Below are 20213 nucleotides of genomic sequence, written 5' to 3' on the forward strand. Positions count from 1 at the left end.
AGAGATTAAGGTAACGCCTTATCAAAGCATCAAGTTATCAAATGCTTAATCATATGCTGCTGAGCTTCCATATCGTCTTATTTCTTTGTAAGGAAATCCTACGTTTTTAAAGACTTTAGTTTGGATTATGGAAACCTCATGGTAGACTTGAGTCAGGTTTGAAGGTTTAGATTGATGCCTTTGGGATTATTAGAATAAGAAGGCCATTCATTCATTCATTCATGAATCCTTCTAAATTACATTTGGCTTCTCTTCCATGAGATGTGTATTTTTGTAAGTATTAAAACTTTGATTTTATACTTAGCAAGAGAGGAAGAACATAGCATTGAGGATGAAAAGTCCTTTCAGAAAAAAAAAAATCCCTAAGACTTGTTGATACTGGACACCAAAACAGGAAACTACATGTGTCATAAAAGGCTCCAGCTTGTTGGATAAAGGCTGAAACTCAGGATGTAGTCTATAAATACAAAAGAGGTTCATAAAAATATTTTTAAAGTGCTATTCTGAGCACTTTAGAGAAGCTGACTGATAATATAAATATTTAATATACATATATTTGTGCAGATGCATACACACACATACACTCAATACCATACTTTCATCTTTAAACACGAATATATTCAATTCAGTGATATTTATTTCCCCTATGAGACTGCTAACATTACTTAAACACCAGATATAAATTTGTGACAATATTTTTTGCAGATTCTAAACCAGGAATTTAGTGGAGAAGCAAAAAGAAAGGGACTCTCATTTCAACAGGCAGAAGGGAAGACATTTGTGAAGGTGAATATTTACCTGCACAAAAAGTCACAACCTTTCTCCCCCTACAGTATTTTGTCGCAAGCTTTTGTTTATAAGCTGTACATCTAGCAGTCTTCTGGGGATTTTAGGGATGTGTTCTATCCTGACTACTTGATAGCTGTTAAAATTTGTCACTCAACTTGGAAATGAAAGTGTTTGTACTTGAACTTGCTCAGGCTGTTGGCCAAGCAACATGGCTGGAACAGATTTACTAGCTGCAGCTAATGACCATGTTCACTTTTTTCCCTTTGACTTGTCGAATATCAACTTAGAGTTGCTTTGTTTTTTAGACTAGAATGAGCATCATTCAGTATTACTGCTTAAAATACAGTAATGTGGATATCAGAATAATTTGTAATAATATGAGAGTGTATTTCTACCTGATAATTTGTTTTTGTGCTGTGTTGTACTAAACAAGGGAAGGTTGAAAATATTTTTTTTCTTTTACCAAATATCAGAATAATGCTGTGACAGCAGGTCCATAATAGCTGAGTAGCTGTAATACTACATCATTCTGAATATGCTTACCCCTTCATCTGTCTCGTTATTTTTTTCTAATTTTAAGTACTTACATGCAGATACCAATATGTCTGAAATCCCCCCATTGTTACTTGTTTCTGTTGTACCACTGTTTCAAAGGTAGTCAGTCTGCTAAGATCAGACTTCATCCACCCGCCCAACACAAACAAACTCTTCAGTGTACTAATGTCAAGACCCAAACTCAGTCAGGGTCCCCAAAGACTGAGTGGAGAAGCTCAAAGTAATTCGTGTCTGATGAATATTGCTACCTGTTTGGTTTGTTAACAGTATGAGACCAAAAATGGTTTTCCTGAATTTGTGCTTAAGCTGTTTCTGCATATATTTTTGAGATTTTTATTAAAGGAGCCCTGTGTTCATCACATGGTCTCTAACCTGACTGCAGTCCTGTTTCTGGAGTGAATAGCTGATTAGAAAATTAAAGTCATTTGAAACCACTCAGAACTGTTTGCTTAAAGGAAGCTGCTGTGCCATCTGCTTGTGCCAGTAAGGGTGCTTGACCACATACTGTCAAATAAAACCAAGCCACAGAAATCCCATGTACCAAAGTACTTTTCTGTGTGATTAGAGCTGGTCTTACCTCAGGTGGCATTTTGAGAAAAGGAACATGAACAGGGATTTAGGTCACAGCTTGTGAACTACTAAGTTCTGTATGGTTGTTTTGCATGTATAAAGCAGTGTTGAAATACATTCATTTCAGGAAGACAACCTTGTTTTCCTTCCCTTCTGATGGTGGAAGTTGAGGATTTTTATTTTTTAATTTTTCTGAGCATAAATCAGTGTTCTGGACTGTACTTTTAACAAGGACTGCTTTGTCAGCTGGCTGCAGGTCATGTGCAGGGAGGCTAGGCTAGGTGGTTTGCAGGCACTGTTTCTTGCCTGCAGAGGCACAGCCGTGTGTGAGTCCCCTGAGAAGATGATGTGTCACACTTGTGCTCTTTGCCCTGAAGCATTTCCAGTGCATGTCTCTGACCGGTTTCAATGTGGGGAAAATAACGACATGAGAGAAATTCAGAATTGATACCTGTCGGTCACCTGTTACATTTCAGAGCTTGGAGATAATGCTTTGAGACTGGCAATGTAAAGGCTAGAGTCTTCTATAGCTGGCTGAAAGCTTGTCCAGTATTGCTAAACACCTCTTTGCAGCCTTGAAGTCTCCAAAAGAAGATGTAGGGTTCTAATTTTGGAAGTTTACATTGCTTAAACCAAGATGCAGCCTTTAAGGACACTGTTCTCTTATCCATTCTAAAATTGTGGTTTTGATAAAGCTAAATGCCTTTCCTGTTGCTGTGATTCCAGGTATTGCTGCAGGGAGCCTCTGGAAGTCCAAGGGTGGAGAGATCTGCCTTCATCTGAAGATCTCTGCTAAAGACCTCCTAACGGCCCGGACAGCCTTAGCAGGAGTTCAGAAGTCTTATACCAAGGTAAAGTGATTCAGTTTTCAAGCAAATTGAATTATCTGGTACAGTTTTCAAAATAAGGATTCTTCTTTTTGTGAAATAAACACTCAGGTGCATCTCTGAGCTTTCTCCTTCCTTTGTGTGTATAGCTCCTTGCTACCTGATACAAATGTAATAGACAATGCTGGGGAATGGGATAGGAAAACAACATAATATGCATTGTAGGTTAGAGCCAGAAATAATTCCTTAGATTATTAGTAGAAAGATATATCTACAGTTTTTTGTTGGCAAGGGAACAGGCTGTTTTTGAGCTCTACAGCATGCTGTGTTTTTAGAAACATATCCCATTTCCAAGTGCCACATTCAGAGCTCGCTTTGAGTGGCCACAAAAATATGAACATGCTCTCTGGTATCTCCAGCAGTGGGAGATGAATGAGGTTTGTATATGATGACTTTGTTTATCAGCACTGTGGTAATTTCTTAGCACCTAGAACCCACTCTTGCTTGTACAGGATAAATACTGATGGAAGAAAAAGACGTGACCCCAAGAACTTTGCTGAACTTATCAATGCTAGAGTTGCACACACTTAGGGAGATTTGACTATGCTATGGTTTTGTTTGCCAGTGTTTTGAATGTAATGATGGTATATACCGAATCTTCATACTGACAAGATTAACTGAACTAAGTGTAGAGAGTTGGCTAAAAAAAGTGAGTAGTAGTGGAAATGTTTCTTACAGGTTTATTTAGGATTGAATGTAGGTGCTTCTAAAGTTCTGTCAGCTTCTCCATTTTTAAAAACTACCTGTTGCAAGGTGTTAACTTCATTGTTGGAAAGCTTCTTAAATAACTATTTCTTGATTCACCTGAGAAGAATTACAGATTTTTTCTAGTTAATCCTTTATTGATTTTATTTTAAACTGAAATTAGAGCTCTGAGCTAGACCTAAGTATATTGTCTTTCCGTCCGTGGAGTAAAATCAAAATCAGTGTTAAGTTCTCCCATTAGCAGAGTCAGTTCTTCAACTCATAACCTTCCCTCATGATCTGCTGTTGACATCTGGGGGTGAATGCAGCAAGCACAGTTAGGCCCCCTCATCCCTTTGCTGCACCACGCCCTCTCTTTGCTTCACATTTCTTGGATTTCAGCTGCACGCATGTTTCTCCAGTCCACTAGCAGGGTCATCTAGAACAACAGAGGACACTGTATTCAAACCTTGACAGAGCAGAAAAGCTGCTGCTCATTACAAAGTGATTTTAAACTGAAGGCAAAAACCCTATCCAAAAATCTTACCTTCGTAATGCTTCCCTTTGTCACATTTGCCTTAGGAGTACACAAAGCAATACAAGTTGAGATAACAATACGTTACAAAGACACATCATTTCTTCTGGGGGTTATTTAAACATTTATTTATTTTTGAAGTGCAGTTTTATGTGTTGAGAGAGTAAAGACTTGACAGAAGGTTTCCTCATAATCCCATGGGGTACATGGATGTATCTAGGTGGAATGGTGGTTAGGTTTCAAACACAGCAGTGTTAGTGCAGTGTTTGGTTTTGGTGATGCATAGCATCCATGAGTGAAATGCAGCTTTGAACACTCTCACTGCTTCCAGCAAGGCAAACAGCACAGTTTGTTCTGTGCCTCTCTGTCTCTTGTTTCCCTTTGTTGGAGGGGTTTGTTGCTAACTAGAAACACATGATACGAGACGGCCAAATGTTCTGGTGAAAATCAAGGACACTTCATAGCTGTGAAGATTTTATATTTGCCCTAGATTCTTTTTTTTTCCTCATTGATGCAGCTGTAACTGTTGTAAATTATATGAATAATTGATCAAGGAGTTCTTGTTACCTCAAATCATGTTATGCTTATTGCTTTTTAGAACTGTGCTGCTCTTTGTTGTACTACACCACTGCTCCTAAGCTGTTCTCTCTGTGTGGTTTTTATGGCCTTCAAGTTTTCTTCTGCTTCCTACTCTTTGCTCTTCCCTTCTTTCCCCTTCCCTGCAAGAACATGTTTCTGTGGCAGTATATTCCATGATCTAAGTGAAAAGCAGAGTCCTTTTTAATCATCAGCAACACGTTTTAAAAAACCCTTCCCAGCCCTGGGAACTGTGCAGTGCACACATCTGGTTTCACATAAGCATGAATTGCTGGCTTCACAAACACAGAGCATGTAGTCCTTGCCACAGAGTTAGCTAAAGTGTTCTGTAACTTGAGACTCTATTTGAAATAAAAACAAAATTGTATAGCTTCTTTACCATGTTAATGGAAAACATTTAATTTGCTTTTTTCCAAGCCAACCAAAAGTATGACGCAATGCTGCTCAGGCAGATTTACAGTGCCTTTTCTTCCCTAGAAATCAATACAGCTTGGAGGGGCTGCTGTGAGAGCTGGCTAGCTGACTGCAATCCAGCTGCATTCAAATGTAAACTTCTGTACCACAAACCAAAACTGGTGATTTTGATTTATTCAGGCATCACTGTATCTCTGAGATTGTGGTGTTGGATTTTATTTTTTGCTTTATTGCCATTAATACTAGATTGGATTTCAAAATAGCAGGTTCAGTGGGCTTATGTTTTCTGGTTTTTTTTCATGAAATCGTTCAGTGATTTTTTACTTTTCCTGAATTACAGTACTTAGATCTGTGGTAGTGATATCAGCAAAAGCAGATCTATGTACATGGCCATGTGTGCCTTTCAGTGGAGTCTTTTTGCCCCCTCATAAAAATAAACGAAAGAAAGGGCAACGCCAAAAAGCAAGCCCTCATTCAGTGTGAGCGTTAAGGGCTAGTGTAACAATTTTCCAGTTTGTACAGAATAAGCCCTGAATATTAAATGTTGTTTGATTTATCTCTTACTAGAAGAGGTAAAATGCAAGAGTTTTTTGTGTGAGTCCAAAAGAAGTGTAGAGGAGAACCGTGGGTTTTTTTCATAAGTGAAGCAACAGTGCAGATTTTCATAGTACACCAACTGTTTTGTCTTTGTTTCCTTTCTGATTCCTCACTGCTTTCTCTAATAGCTTTGACTGTATTTAAACTCTGCTATAAGAGGCTGTTGGTGTTTCTCTCCATATTTTTTTCCCTAACAGGATTTCAGTCTTGCTTAAGATCTTTACTTCTGGCAGAAGGTCTTTTCTAGAATGACCCATAGGGATCCCTGACACTGCTGCTGTCCCTGAATGCTGTATTTATTTGGAAATTCTTGGCACTGGTGGTCTGTGTCCTGGTCACAGTTAGTTCTAGCAGAAGGAAAATCACAACTTGATTGCTAGCTTGCCAAAAGGACATTTCATCTTCTTTTTAAGAAGGAAAGTTCTACTTCCATTTCTCATGCAACTGTGATCCAGGTTTTTTTATCCTCCAGCCATTTTTCTCTCATATACTTAACGATCTCATGGTGAGCAAACAGCTGGAGAAGCCGGTGTAGAGGAATTGAGGTCATTTTGTAGGGGTAGCTTGGGATGTCATGGGTTAGCGAAGTGGAGCAGACTCGTTTTGGAAATATGTTTGGCCCATAAGTTTTCTGTTTGACCATTCCACAGTTCTTGTTAGCATGAAAGGTCTGTCATTACAGTTTTCCTTTTGCCATTTTCTCTGCATTAGTGCTGGCAGTCCAGGCTGGAGTATGCCATAAAGACTTCTAAAGCTACACTTTGAATAAAGCTTACATTTACTACAGAATATTTGCTTTGCATGGTTACAGTACAAGCACTGTATTTCTGTGTAAAAACTGTAATGAAGTTGTTAAGAAGAAAAGAAACTCTTAAAGCATTTGCACTAAAGTTCATGGAGCATGAGATAGCTGTGCTTAGGATGCTGGTACTTTGAAGGGATTAAAAAAAGCTTCTCAGAAATAAACACAACATTCTCAGACTAGCAAAACAGTATACAAGTGATGTGAGGAACAGCACTAATTATTATGTAGAGAATAATCTGACTTGAAATGCCACAGTGGAATCCTCTTTATGAACTGACCTTCCTATGTATGAATTGAAAAACAGGAAAAAGTACAGGGCATGACCTAAAAATGGTAGTCTGGAAGCTTCTTTAGGTATGTTGGGTCTTATTTTTGTCTAGCCTGAAATGTAGTTTTTCCTCTTGAGTCAAACCTGAATAAACTGGTTTGAGTGTTCATGTTGTCCTCATGGTTCCAGCTCTGCCAGACATAGCTGCTTTATTTTAAGAATTGCTCTTACTCGGAATTTGAGTCCTGCTGGAAACAGTATGCCGTCAGGAGAATGCAGTCTTGCTATTAAGAAACTTAAATAAGATAAGGCTAATCCTATTGTATGCTTCTACTTTCAGAGGTTGTGTAGAAACTTGCCTTTCTGAGTTAGTGTGCCATACCATCCACTACCTGCTTTATGGGATTTCTCTCTTTTTTTTCTTTTTTTTCTAAATTGCTGGCTTGCTTAGGCATTAATATTCAAAATGTTTCACACAGTTGTAAATGGCATTATACTGTGACAACTTTCAGGCTTGCAGAAAAATTCTTGTTTTCTATGAGTCAAAGAAGGTGAGAGAAAAGAAATTTACCTATAATCTATTTGATTATGCCAAATTTAGGTTTCTTTCATACAGAATGTTTAATTGTTTATGTATTAGTAGAGATAGAGTAAGGATTAGGATACTGTGAGCCTTTGCTGAGATGATTTATCAGAAACTCTTTGCACATAGCAAGAATTTTCATATTGTCATTTTGGATTGGTGCTGAACCAAAACTTCATTATCCTTCAAGATAGAGGTAGTATTGGCTACTAAAAAAACCCCAACCAACAACAACCAAATTTAAGAATTTTCCTACGTGTGTAGGAGGATAATCTACTTCCAATATTGTTCTTACCTTGGTGTTTTGCATTTAGAGATGAAACTGCAAAATTACTTCAGAATGAGGTTATCTTTTGAGTTGTCTAAATCAGCTTTAGGTTTCTTAAAACTTGCAGCATAACAGATGATTTGTAGAGAATTAGGCTGTTAGAGTATATGTTCTTAAAATAAGTTGGTTTAGAAAAGGTACACTTTTCAGGCTGTCCTAAAAATTAGTAACTTTGTAAATAATTTTATCTTAGGCAGTGGTTAGATGTCTATGTGTGAGTAATTAGCAGTTGTCTCTTCTCATTTCTTCTAAAGGACCTGAAACTTATTTATAAGACCAGATAGTTATCAGTAGGTTTTGACTCACTGAGAAGGTCTAGATTAAGAGCAGAAACTTTTTGTTGTTAAAACAACAGCTGACTTGCTGTGTGCCTTGAGCATGTCGTTTTGACTTCCTTGCATCAGTTTACCATTGTGTATCCACTAGTGTTGCCACCACCATAAAGCTCTTTGTAAGCCTGTAATCAAAATACAGTTGAAGCTGTTTATTATTCTGAGTGAACTCAACTTCATTTCTGTGCACTTCCGCATATGGCAGTGTAAAAATAAAGTGCAGGAGAATTATGCAGTTTAGTTTATAAAGAAATTGCACAAAATAAAACCACCTCGTGCAACATGTATTATAGTAAAGTGTCTCGTTATGGACTTTTGGGTTAGGTTCTTGTTCTCTTTGAACTGAAGATTGATGAGAGGGAGACAGTTTTTTCTCGTTCGGTCTCAGTTGTTTATTCTTTTCTTATCAGCATTACAAGGTACAAGGAGCTGTGTGCGCTATGATAGAAAATCTATCTAACAAAAATCTTCTTCAAGGCCTTTTATATGTCCATTTACCCAATTAACAGATGCTAACTAAATTATTTTTCTTAGTGACCCAATGACCCAACACCTGTGTGCTGCACTACGGTATTTTCTATCCAATCACTTACTACTACCCAAAAACCCTTAGGAGAAGAACATGAAGAAGAAAGAAGAAGGACAAGAGACAACACCCTAAATCTTCTATCTTGTCTCCTGTTCTCTAAACTACTTTTTCACTCAGTGATTTAAAAAACTTTCTAATCTACACACTTACACTTTTTCTATCTAACTTTTTGTTCTCATGTATCACCATGAAAACATGCTCATGAATTTAATGTTATATGAAATTCAGTGTTTGTTTGAATCTTAGAACTAAGTATTAGAAACAAGGGCACACACTCTGTATCTCAGACTCCAACAGTAAAGTAGGTTTGAAAAAACAAAAAAAAAAGCCACACACATTTTTATTTTGGATTGTATACAAAGTATATGCGAAGACTGCTAGTGGGGGACAAAGCTGTTCAGTTAAAGTGGGAATGCTATGACTATAGAAGTTGAGAGGGGGGGAAAAAAAAATCTGTCCTTAGAAGGGCTACGTGGCAGTCTTGATTTGCCTGAGTCTTTAGCAGAGGTTTTCCACTTCTGTTTCTGCCAAGTGAATTAAATTTATGAAGAGAAGCTAAACTCCAAGGGTTGGACTGTTAGTATCTTTTGACAAGGTTAATGTGGTGAAGCAGAATATTGATAATAATGAGCTGACATTTAACAGTGGACCAGCTGAGAGATCCTTGTGTTCCTACTTAATGTGAAGATTGAGTGTCCTGTGAGCTTATTGTGTTATGTTTTGTACTTGCTTTTGCGTGCATGCCAGGACATGCTCTGGGAAGAGGCATAAACTTTTTTCCTTTTTTCTTCCACAAATACATTTCTTTCCTGTCTAGAGCTGGAAAAGAGGAGCACAAGAGGGGTTTTGTTAAATACAGCAAAATCTAATTACAGCTTGATTTAAAGCCACATTTACACAATGGCTGAGGGGTGAGTTCACTTCCACAAAAACAAAGTTGTTGGCTTCCTACTGTGCATCGGGGAATGTGAAGATGCATGTCCTGGAGAGCAGCTGCCTCCCTCTGCTGGCACCAGCTTTTCTTACGCTGTGCTACAGCTCTGCTACATGATATAAAAATATAACTGTGCTCTTATGCAAAAGAACAGTGATGCATGAATTCACTGGTGCATGCTCATCTTACTGGTTACGCCGCAGGTAATACGTGGGACATCACGTGTTCATGTGATAGGCCTGATGTCTGTTTTCTACGTGCTGTAGAAATCTTGTTCCTCCAAAGGAACAGTTGTTTCCTCCAGTCTGTATCTTGAGCAGTTATGTCCCTGGTGGTTCAAAGGCAAAATGTGGGTGAACAGACTACATTTTCTTGCCATTGTGATTTTTACTCAGTGTGCACCTCTGGAAAGTGCAAGATCTTGTTTTATTTGCCTGCAGAAGTAACTGAAAATGTGGTTTTCTTTCTTCAACTGGTTCAAGTGTTCTGCTATTCTTTTAACTCTGTTTCTCAGATGACAAGGTTGCACATCTCCATCTTACTGAAAGTTCATAATTTCTAGTATGTTTTTCACTTTCAGAGATGCCTTTTGCTCAAGAACCCCCTCACAGGTGGTTTCATGGCAGCAGCTCATAGTTGAGACTATGGTCTTTATTCTTCCCTTGTTTCTGGCTGATGGCTGCATTTTTAGCAGTTTTTTATTACTGAACTTGCACTTTATGCTACTACTACTCCTATTTTTGCTACTCTAGTTCTTAAGAATTAGAACAGCAGAGTTTAGAGATTAAATATATGCACTGCCACTATCTAGGAAAATGAGGCTCTGTGGAAGTAGAAGGTGGCTGGTGGTGAGACTGAGGTTGCTGTGCTGCTCAGCAGCATTGCTGAACCATGTTTGGAAGCTGCTTAGTAGAGAGATTTGTGTTAGTGAGAGGCTGGGGAAAGTGGGTTGGTGTACATGGGAAGTCTTGGGGAAGGAGAAACAGGCATAGGGTCGGAGGGGAGGGAAGGGGTCACTGATATTCACAGAAATGAATGAGGGACAACAAAGCTTGCCCAGAAGAAAGCATTGCAAACACACTGGTGGAGAGGCAAAAGTAGAGATGGAGGGCCTTGGACAGCATGTGGATGGGAAAGCAGCGGAGGGAGATATGGCCCTCTGAGCTGTATCTTTGAAGTAGGGTTAGTGTTGCAAAGTCCAGAAAAGAAGAGGGATACACATCTGCAGAGTGCTCTTGAGAGAAGCAGTGAAATGAGAGGGTCTGGCAGGGTATTTCTGACAGTTAAAGAATTGCCCAAAATTGTCAGTCCCCCCAAAAATGAAGAGATGTAAAGTTGCAAGAGGCAGAGAGGAGAAGGGACAAGATCTTGTAAGATGAATCATTCATTCCTCACTAGAGTGATCTCCTTTCTTTATTTATTTGGTGTCAGCTCATTTCACACTTCTCTGAGAATTACAGACCCAGCTGTATTATTGTGATACTGGTGAACCATAGCTGAAGTTGATGATGGGGGAAAAACAGGACCACAAAGCTTGCTGTGATACTGAGAGAGGTCAGTGGATGACAATCACATCATGGTGTATAGCTGTTATACAGTTGCACTTCAAAAAACTAGAAGAAAGTCTCTTTAGCATGAAGTCATGCAGGGAACTCTATCCTTCTTAAGTCTTAGACTTTCATTCAGTTTACACAAACTTTTGTAAACAGACCATCACCATTTCTTGCTGCTTCTTGAGATATTTCTGGGCTTTATTTGGTCCTTGCTGGAGTTCTGTTATTCAGCATTTTGCTTTTTCTCAGACTGTTAGTCATATTAAGGTCATCAGCTGGAGAAAGAGAAATAAGTTGTCTTTTTCAGCACTGTTTTGCCTACACTGTATGTGGCCTTCAATTTAATGTGTTCCAAAATGCTAGGAGGATCCCCTTACAGATTTAGTTTTTTCCATCATTTAATGTTAAAGTTCTGACCTAGTAGAAGGAAGGTGAGCAATTTACCAAGATAAAAAAGCATTCAGGTCTTCTCCAAGCCAATACAGTGAAGAAAATGTTGATAGGAAGAAGAATCTTTGAGCACATTTATGAGTGTCCAGGGGTCAGAGTCAGTGTGTTGTTTGGCTGCCCACAGGATAACAGTGGCATTCACACTGCAGTACAGTGGTCAGTGGAGTACTCATGGACACAACCCACGTGGTGCCTCTTATTTGTTTCCCAGGTGGCTCTGGGCAGTCACTGCTGAAAACCACACAGTACCTAAAGGAGTTCTGTGGCTCTTGCATTGTCTCATGTCAACCAGAAATTCTGCAGTTGATTTCTCAAGAGAAGATGACTTGAAGGGAAGAGGTATATGGATTGCCTCTACCTTTTCTTCTGATTATTTTGGATTGTTAAATGCTTAGAAAAACCAAAACCAACAATCAAGTTTGATAAGATCCCAGCTGCTAGTCAGAGTTAATATGCAGAAGTGACTTAGTATGAGTTGCAAGCTTTGTTCTTTTGGAAGCTTTTCTTTCAGCTGTGACAATTGTAAAATTATTCTCCTAGGAGATGCTCAGCTCTTCCACCTTCACCCCTAATAACTATGCTGGCTAGGTATTCCTGCTGTTTCTTTGGTGGATACATGTTCAGAGATAATGTCATTTTCAGCTGTATTAATTACCAGAGGTACACCGTCAAAATAGTAGGTATGTGATCTTACTACTTCCGTGAAAGAGCCATAAAACCTAAAAACAAACAAATTCTGGCCCTTGTAAGATTTTTATAAGGAAGATTAAAGTTAAATTTATGAGGAAGGATATTCCAAAAACACGTAGTATGTGAGAGAGGTTGTTTTTGTTCTAATTACATTGAATCTTCTCTCTATTTTGAAGAAATTTAACTCTTGTGATGAAGCTAATTTTTATTTAACAAAAAGGCTTTTGGGGCCCTGTCTGAGTGAGAAAGTTTACAGAATTGAGGCATTGGGTAGGATAACCCTCCTGTTGCATCCACTAGATATGATTCCATAAGGGACTTGATGTACCAAATGTGGCCAGTAGATCAGATTAATCAATTGGCTGTTGATCTTGAGCATTGAGTGCCCATTGTGGGTTTTTCGCTGAACCCTGGTTAGTGCTGACCAGTAGTGATATATGGGGCATTGAGCTGTTCAGAAGGCAGTGGCTGTGTGTTTTCTGCACCAAGAACTCCTGCGGCTCTCCTTTGTGGAGGAAGCAGCTCTCTTTATCTGCAAGGTGGTGAGCTGTAAGTGAACTTCCAGTGGAGGACCTCAGTCCTGGAATTTTACCACTGTCATTGCCAGTTCTGGACTTGTCTCCTAGCTTACCAGAAGCTGCATCATGGCACCAAATGTAGCTTTTCAAGATAGTCTTTATCCTTCCATAAGGGCAGCTAATGTATTGGTGGTGGTAGTGGGTGATCCAGAATTACCTGCTCTGCAGTGAAATTAAATGTTTCTACCTAGGCCTGTTTCTCAGAAGATGTGTTGAATGAAAAGAATCCCTATTTATTTTTTTCCAGAAGAACTGGTACTAGGCTCTGTGATCTCTTGAAGTCCAAAGAGTACAAAGAATAGAAAATAAATTCTCTGAACTCTTCTGTGGCTGATTCTTTTTCCACCATTGTCCCAAGTCCTCCTACAATGGCACAATGTAATGAGAAGAGCTTGTTACTACCAACAATTAGAAAGTTTCTTATTAACAGGCTTCTTAATAACTTAAGTATAAATACTTGTGCTAGATAAATGCACAGTTTCGAAGCTGAGCCAGCCTTCCCTGACTTACATGTGTCAACATCTTCAAAATAGTTTTCTGATCTGTAAAGCATTTTCCAGAAAGAAACATGCTTTTGCATAGGTCTGTTTAACAAAAAAAAAAAAAAAAAAAAAAATATTATCACTGTCACTTGTATTGCTGCTGCCTGTTACAGCCACAGTTTGTAAATTATACTTGGTTAGGTGCTCTAAGTTTTCAAAGAAATGAAGTATTTTCTCCTGTGTCATATAAGCAATATTTGATCAGAAGCACTCTAGAGTGAACTGCTCAAATGAAGAAAGACTGAGATACATGACCTCAGCCAAAAATCAGTAATTTTAATGTGATTTAAGTTGTCTTTATCTGGAACTGTTTGGCATTAAAGTGTAATCAGTCCGATTTCCAAGCTTGCTGTATTCGCATCAGTTCTAAATGAAGTCTTCTGTTGCCTGTGGGTAATTCCTGTAGAGTATTGTCTTCTATAGAGCCTTCTGTTTGTCATCTCCTCTTTCTGTGTTTTGCTAACAAGAACAGGTTCAAAGAAATGAATAAATCTATATAAGCAATGCTTACTTTGTGACTGTTTCAAGTTGCATCTTAATAACTCATTTCTACAGGAACGCCTTTTGCAATGCTCGTTCACTTTTTTCATTGCAATAGGCAGCCTGTAATGAAGATGTTGACTCACCTGAATGATGTCTGTTTTCTTTATTCTCTAGATCAGATTGAAAGATAATTTTAAATTGCAAGTATTAGATGACATTTCCTTGGACAATTGCTTTTGATTGTACTAAGGTACTGCACTCATCTATTTAAGTCATAGTCCAAATTTTAACTATCAGTGTTAAGGGAAGCAGGAGAAGGTATCCTAAATGATGTTTGCTCCATATCTTGTTAGCTTAATATTTTGAGTCTCTTCAAATTAATGGTACTCCTTGTATTAAAGGACTTTGTATAAAGAAAGGAATTGATTTATCTTGTAACAAAAAATACAGATAATCTTGGCAAGGGGGGGTGTGGGACAGAAGGGATCTGTGAGATGTAGCCTGTGTAGTCTTTCATTCTTTTATAGATTGCATGACAGCAGCCTTTAATTTTTGAATGCTTTAATACTAGTGCAAGTGCGCAAATGACTCACCAGTTATCTAAAGCATCAGGTAACTATACCTATCTTTAGCTTTGTTGTATCTTCTTATCCTTGTTTCTATCTTCATTTTCTCAGTGGTAGGCTACAGTGAGTTTAATTAATGTTTAGAAAAACAAAAACCCAAAACAATGTGGGAAGTGTTCCCAAGGTTCTCACGCATGCAGTCTCTGCAGGCTTTCTCTTGGGATGGTCAAGACATATGGAGGATAAATTCTCAGTCTCCTGTCACAGCACCTTCAAACACAACACAGCTTGACCCCACCTGCCAACAAACAGGCTGTGCTTTTCAGCTGGAGGTGATACTATTTCTAAGAAAACATCTCTTCTCTCTGCTACCTGCAGCAGTGCCTTCATTTTGGTGGTTGGTCTTTGCTAAGGCTTGACCCTGCCTTAGCTACTTTCCTTCTCCACGGAGGGATTTCTGTGTGCCACAGAGCGTGGTCTTTAACCACAGTGGGGGGGTCAGCCCTTTCAGCTAATTCTATCAAAGTGCTGAATTGCAGGGGTTCAGACAAGAAATCAATACCCTTTTTCCATCTCACTGCCTAGGAGACTATGTAAATTAAATCTGTCTGTCTGTAAAAATAGTTATGTCTACAGTACAAGAAATACAGCTGGCAAGTATGAGCTGCTGTTAGTGTTGCTGTTGGGAAGGATCTTGCCTGGATAATTTTGTTTTCGAAGTAGTTATTTGTAAGTTCCCCTGAGATTTGTAATAGTGAGATGCAAATAATCTATACAACAATGACAATTCTACTGTTTTCCTCACAAGTTGTGTAGATCTGCCTGCAGCAGGCTTTGCAAGTTGATGAGGTGAGCAAAGATATATTGCCACCTGGGAGGCATCCTTTGTTTTCTGGAGTTCTCTGCCTATTAATACCTTTTATGTGCATTTTTGTTGCCTTTTTCTTCTTTGACACATGCTTTTTTGATTTCCTTTGTTTTTGTTGTGTTTAGGCATTTTCTGACATAGTGTACTTCACAAGTGCAGACATGCATCTCCTTCACCACCAGCAGCTTCTACAGATTTTAGATTTATTTTTTAATATCCAAGCCAGCTCACTTATTTCTGGTTAATTAGTTTTGTAATTTATTTACTTCAGGAAGTTACCTGTAAGTTCTGCCAAACATTAACTCAGATTCAGCTGCAGTAAGGCTGGAGGAATGTCATGGGTTGGGAGACATGAAATGTTCTAATATATGATATAATTGGGAAGACTTTAAGGAATCTCTGGTTTTATTCCAATTTTTTTCTTCCACTAGCTTTGAGTATTGAAATAATAAGTATACAGAGATGCAAAAAAATTATGTGAATACTGCAAAACATGAGAGATAATTTTCAGACCTTTCTTTATGCACTCTTAGGTGTGTGAAAGTCAATTTAAATCCTAAGTTCTGAATGAATACAGATTTCTGAAATAGTTCATTGCTTGAACATAGAGTGTAGAATTTTAAAAAAGAAATCCTACATCTGATTTGGTTGGTTTTTGGTCTCATTTTATTGATGTGATGCAAAACAATAGTAGAAGCTACTTTTACTTGATGTAGTGTACTTGTTTACTAAAAGAGTTTATTATATCTGGAATGCCCCAAGAGAAAATGGGTTTTGTAGATTCTTCCCAACATCAATATGTCAAAGCTGTTTCAGTTTGTTTTAAATGAAACAGATACGGAATTATATACAGGGAAGTTGTATGTGCTCCGAACAGCCTGAATACAGTGAGATAAATTATTAGATTTTTGCAAGTTAGCCATACACATGCTGCAGCCTAAGTGCTGAACTGATCAGCATGAAAACTCAGTACTGTGTGCAGGGTTATTCACATTGCTTCCACTCAGTCCTTCCCAATGGGAATAGCCATGCTAGTGAGTGGGATATGGTGGGATTGCCAGCAGTAGTCTGAGTATAGAAATTACGACATTTTTCAAGTCATACCATTTTTCAAGTTATGCCATTTTTCATAGTTATGCAGTTTTTTTATAGAATACAAATGTGTACAATGAAGTTCGATTTAAACACTTGGGCAACTCTGAAACTTGCTAGTGTTTCATTTTTCTAGCAGCCCTTTTACTGTGGTTATACTGCTTATGTTTTGACTACAGACTACTGGAATTTGCATTGATATTTTGAAAATATCAGTGTCTGTTTTATTTGAGGATTACTTTTGGAGCAGCTTCTTCTGTAAATCCTGATTAAAGCAGACATCAAGAAGAGACTTTCTTGGCTCATGTCAGTAAAGATTGCATTGTTATAGAACATGCAGGAGATAAATGTTTGAGACTGACTGAAAGGTCCAATTCTGGCTTCACTTAGTTTTAAGTGCTCACCTTTTGACCTTATCTTCCCCTGCTTGTGCTTGCTTTCTTAGAGACAAAAAGGGTTCCTGTTATGCTTTTAAGGTTATGTTGTATAGGATTACTGATTTCCCTTCCTACCTCCTAAAGTTTAGGACTTTAGGACTCACTATTTAGAGTTGTCCACTTGATGTAGTGGGAAATCAATGATCTCAAAAATGTGCTGAGCTTCACTGGGTACATTATTTGAAAAGCTGAGTTATACTTGCTGTATATTGGTGCTTGCAAAGCATATGTGAGTTTACAGTGACCACTAGGTTCAGGCCTGTAACCATTACATCATACCCTGATTTTTCCTAGTCTTATGTTGATATAAATTCTTGACAAAATAATGGATGCCCGCTAACACAATGTGTGTGTAAGCAGTGTTAAATTACAGTGTCTATGAGATGGAGGTTGTTATGTATTTGCAATTTGCTTAATTTAAAACTGAAAATTCTAATGCTTGTGCCTTTAGAAACTTGTTCTGGAAGTGCAGTGGAGTTGCATCTGGGACAAAGATCTGAAAGATTCTGTCCAGTTGGGGCACTTCATAAGAATTGCCTCCTGAAGAAATTCTGTTTATTGACACCAGTAGTATTACACGTGGTGACAGAGGCTACTGTGCCATGCAGACATGTGCTTCTGGGAAATTGGACATCTTTCTTTTCCTCCCAAGGCTAGGAAAGGAAGATGAAAAAAAGGCCTGCTGCTTTGCCCAAGAAAGGTTTGAGAAGGCAGAACAGTAAGTAATTTGTCCCCAGAATGTGGCAGAATTCTCCATGTGCACATTTCCTGTCTTCTTCAGAGCGCTTCTTAGCTCTCATGCTAGTTTTGGTAGGGTCTGCACTTCCCCCTTCACCTTAGCTGGAGCAGTATGCAGGGAGGGAAGCGTCTGCTCAAATGTTCAGAAAAGGATGGAAAAAAAGGTGTGGGAGCCAGTCAGCTTGAGGAATGGCCACTCATTTGTCTCCATTTATGCTGGTTTTGTAGCCCTTCTTATGTGACCTGTGTGCTCATTTTACATTAGAGGATTGGACAAAAGCATCAAGCAGGTCTTGGAAGAAGGGTAAGGGGATCTTATCAGCTCAGCAAAATTTAACTTGCTAGGTGTACAGGCTGTCCAAGATGAAAGTATTCTCTTCTTCAGGAACATTATATGCAATAAGAGTCCTGATGACTCTTTCATGAAAGAGCTTTTGGCTTGCTCTATTAAATAATTAAATCTCTCTTCCTGGAGAGGCTTTTCATCTGTGCCAGCAAAGTGCTTCTGGCTTCTTGTAAGAAGACCATGAGACTAAGTTCCAGTATGGCGAGTCACAGTTGTTTTATATGGACGCAATTTCTAGAAATGTAATTATAATCTTTCTAAGATTAAAATCTAAATTTATTTTACTTTTGGCTAAAAGGGCTTGACATTTAATAGGTGTCTTCAAACTTGTTAGCCTTGATTTCTGTGGTAACCAAAGCCATTGCATAGTTTTCTTCTGGGATTCATTGTGCTAAATATCTTCAATTCTGGCATAAAATAATAAGATCTTGGAGTTGCTCTGAAATCCTGGATTATGGGTGTGGACTGTAGACTTGAAGTCTCAAAGGTGTGCAATCTCTGAGCTCCCAGAGAGCTGCCTGGCAGCAAGGAGGATTTTGTGCAAGTGCCTGTTTGCATTAGTGTCTGCAGAGAACCACTTCATGTTCCAACGGTTGCACCTTGACTTGCTTTCTTGTTGCATCTTGCAGCTCAACATAAACACCTTCTCACACAGAGAGATGTAAGAAACTGAAGAACAGTCTTTGAAGAATAAAAAAAAAACCCAATAGGGTTTAGAGAGCCTGATGGGTCTTCATTGTCATCACAGAAGATCAAAGAAAACCTTGGAGCTGCTCTTTCTACTCAGAATTGGAAATAACATTCTTAATTACAGAAGTGAGCAGGTCTGACAGAGTATTTTCTTCAAAGGGAGAAATACTTCATCTTTCAGCCTTTGCATTCTTTGCAGCATAGCATTTTTGAAAAATTACACCTGTCCTCTAGTGGAAGACTTGTATTTAAAGTTTTCCCAAGGCCAATCTTATCTCAGTTGGATGTACTAAACATGAGGTTGTGTCACCCATTTCAGCAAGGTGATCATAGTGAGCACACTACTAAATAGAGAAGAAGAAAATGCCAGCAGGGGTGAGGAAGATTAATAATGTGAAGATGCTGGAAGTTCACTTACTATATTGCAAGCTCTATTTTTCTGCTCCTTCCACTAGGGAAATCAGTAGTTGTCTATCAGCTCTCTGGCTTAAGTGATGCTCTCATGGTCCCTATTTTCCACCAGCAACTACAAAAAATGTGTCTCCACTTATGAAGCTCTTTTGTGGCTTGTTCCAGTGTAGTTTTAACCTCCCGTGTCCTTGTTTTTAAGCAGTTAACTTTTGCTACCTTTATACCTTGTGTTAGGACTTCAACCTCTTACATCAGTCGTGGGGGGCTTTCTTTGGGTTTTTTGTTGGGTTTTTTTAATGGAACTTTTTTAAAAACTTGTTTCTTCTGGTCTGCAAATGTGTCTTTCTCACTTAACCATTTGGAAGCAGAGGCTGTTTTTTTCTGTAACATATTTTCCAATCTTTGACTTGCCAGGGTCATGATCATTGGTTCTATGTGAGTGAGTCATGCATTATATGGGATCCAAGTTCTGGACGTGCTGTTTAAAGCTATTTTTGTGCTTCCTGTAAACAGTGTGGTCCCTTTCTGTGGGTCACCAGCTTTTGTGGCCATCTAGCTGGTCAGCCAGAGGCTGTGAAATGGTGGCCACAAGGCACACATGTTTTGGTTTTGAGAAGGCCTCAGTTGTGCTGACAGGTGTTATGCCTTTTGAAATGGATGGTTCATACTGCATCTCTGCTGGCAGCTGTGAGGAAATGAAGTGGAGGGAAAAGTAAGTAAGGTGGAAATACAAGAGGGCACAAAGCATATTTGTGTAGTTTGAGGTGACTGCTGAAATATGGTATAGATGTGAGGGAAACCTTGCACTGAAGGAAAAATGGATGGAACCTGGGGAGGAATGGAAAGTTGACATTGGTATGGAGCTGTGTTGGGTGGTATGTGAAGGTAAGCATGTCTCAGGATGATGTGAAATCTTTCACATGACCTTTTGTTTGGGATTTGTGTGTTCTTAAAAACAGAATAATGCTGTGTTAGTCCATGCTTGGTTTTGTGTCCAAAGTGCAAGTGCTCAGCATAGTAAACCTTTTTCAGGCTTCACTTGAGATCCTTCTATGCCACATCCATCAGCAGTAGGATGAAACACATCTCACTGACAGCTGAACTGCTCCTCCCCTGGCTCTCCAAGGTGGCAGTGATGGACTGGTGTCATCATTTCAGTCAGTTAGGTCTGCAGTGAAGATACTGCTAGCGTGTAGGTCTGTGGAGGTGAGGGATGGAATGTGGGTGTGGGGGATTTTTTTTGAGTTTTCTATGTTTCTGAGATAAAAGTGAATAAGAATGCTATAAAAAATAGTCTGTAGG

The 20213-nt window shown here is 38.7% G+C and overlaps 1 protein-coding gene across 4 annotated transcripts in view; it reads left to right on the top strand.

Moving 5' to 3' along the window:
* The window catches only part of FAM110B (family with sequence similarity 110 member B), a 114319-nt gene that overhangs the window by 27373 nt on the left and 66733 nt on the right, over nucleotides 1-20213 (top strand). For 3 of the 4 annotated variants that reach the window (XM_058833425.1, XM_058833428.1, XM_058833429.1), the window contains one exon: nucleotides 2641-2765. The gene's annotated coding sequence lies outside the window, so the exon portion shown is untranslated. Of the gene's footprint in view, nucleotides 1-705; nucleotides 787-2640; nucleotides 2766-20213 lie in introns of all 4 variants that reach the window. The other variant, XM_058833427.1, reaches the window with a different exon arrangement.

The sequence above is a fragment of the Poecile atricapillus genome, chromosome 2 (genome assembly GCF_030490865.1).
Source record: "Poecile atricapillus isolate bPoeAtr1 chromosome 2, bPoeAtr1.hap1, whole genome shotgun sequence".
Lineage (NCBI taxonomy): Eukaryota > Metazoa > Chordata > Aves > Passeriformes > Paridae > Poecile > Poecile atricapillus.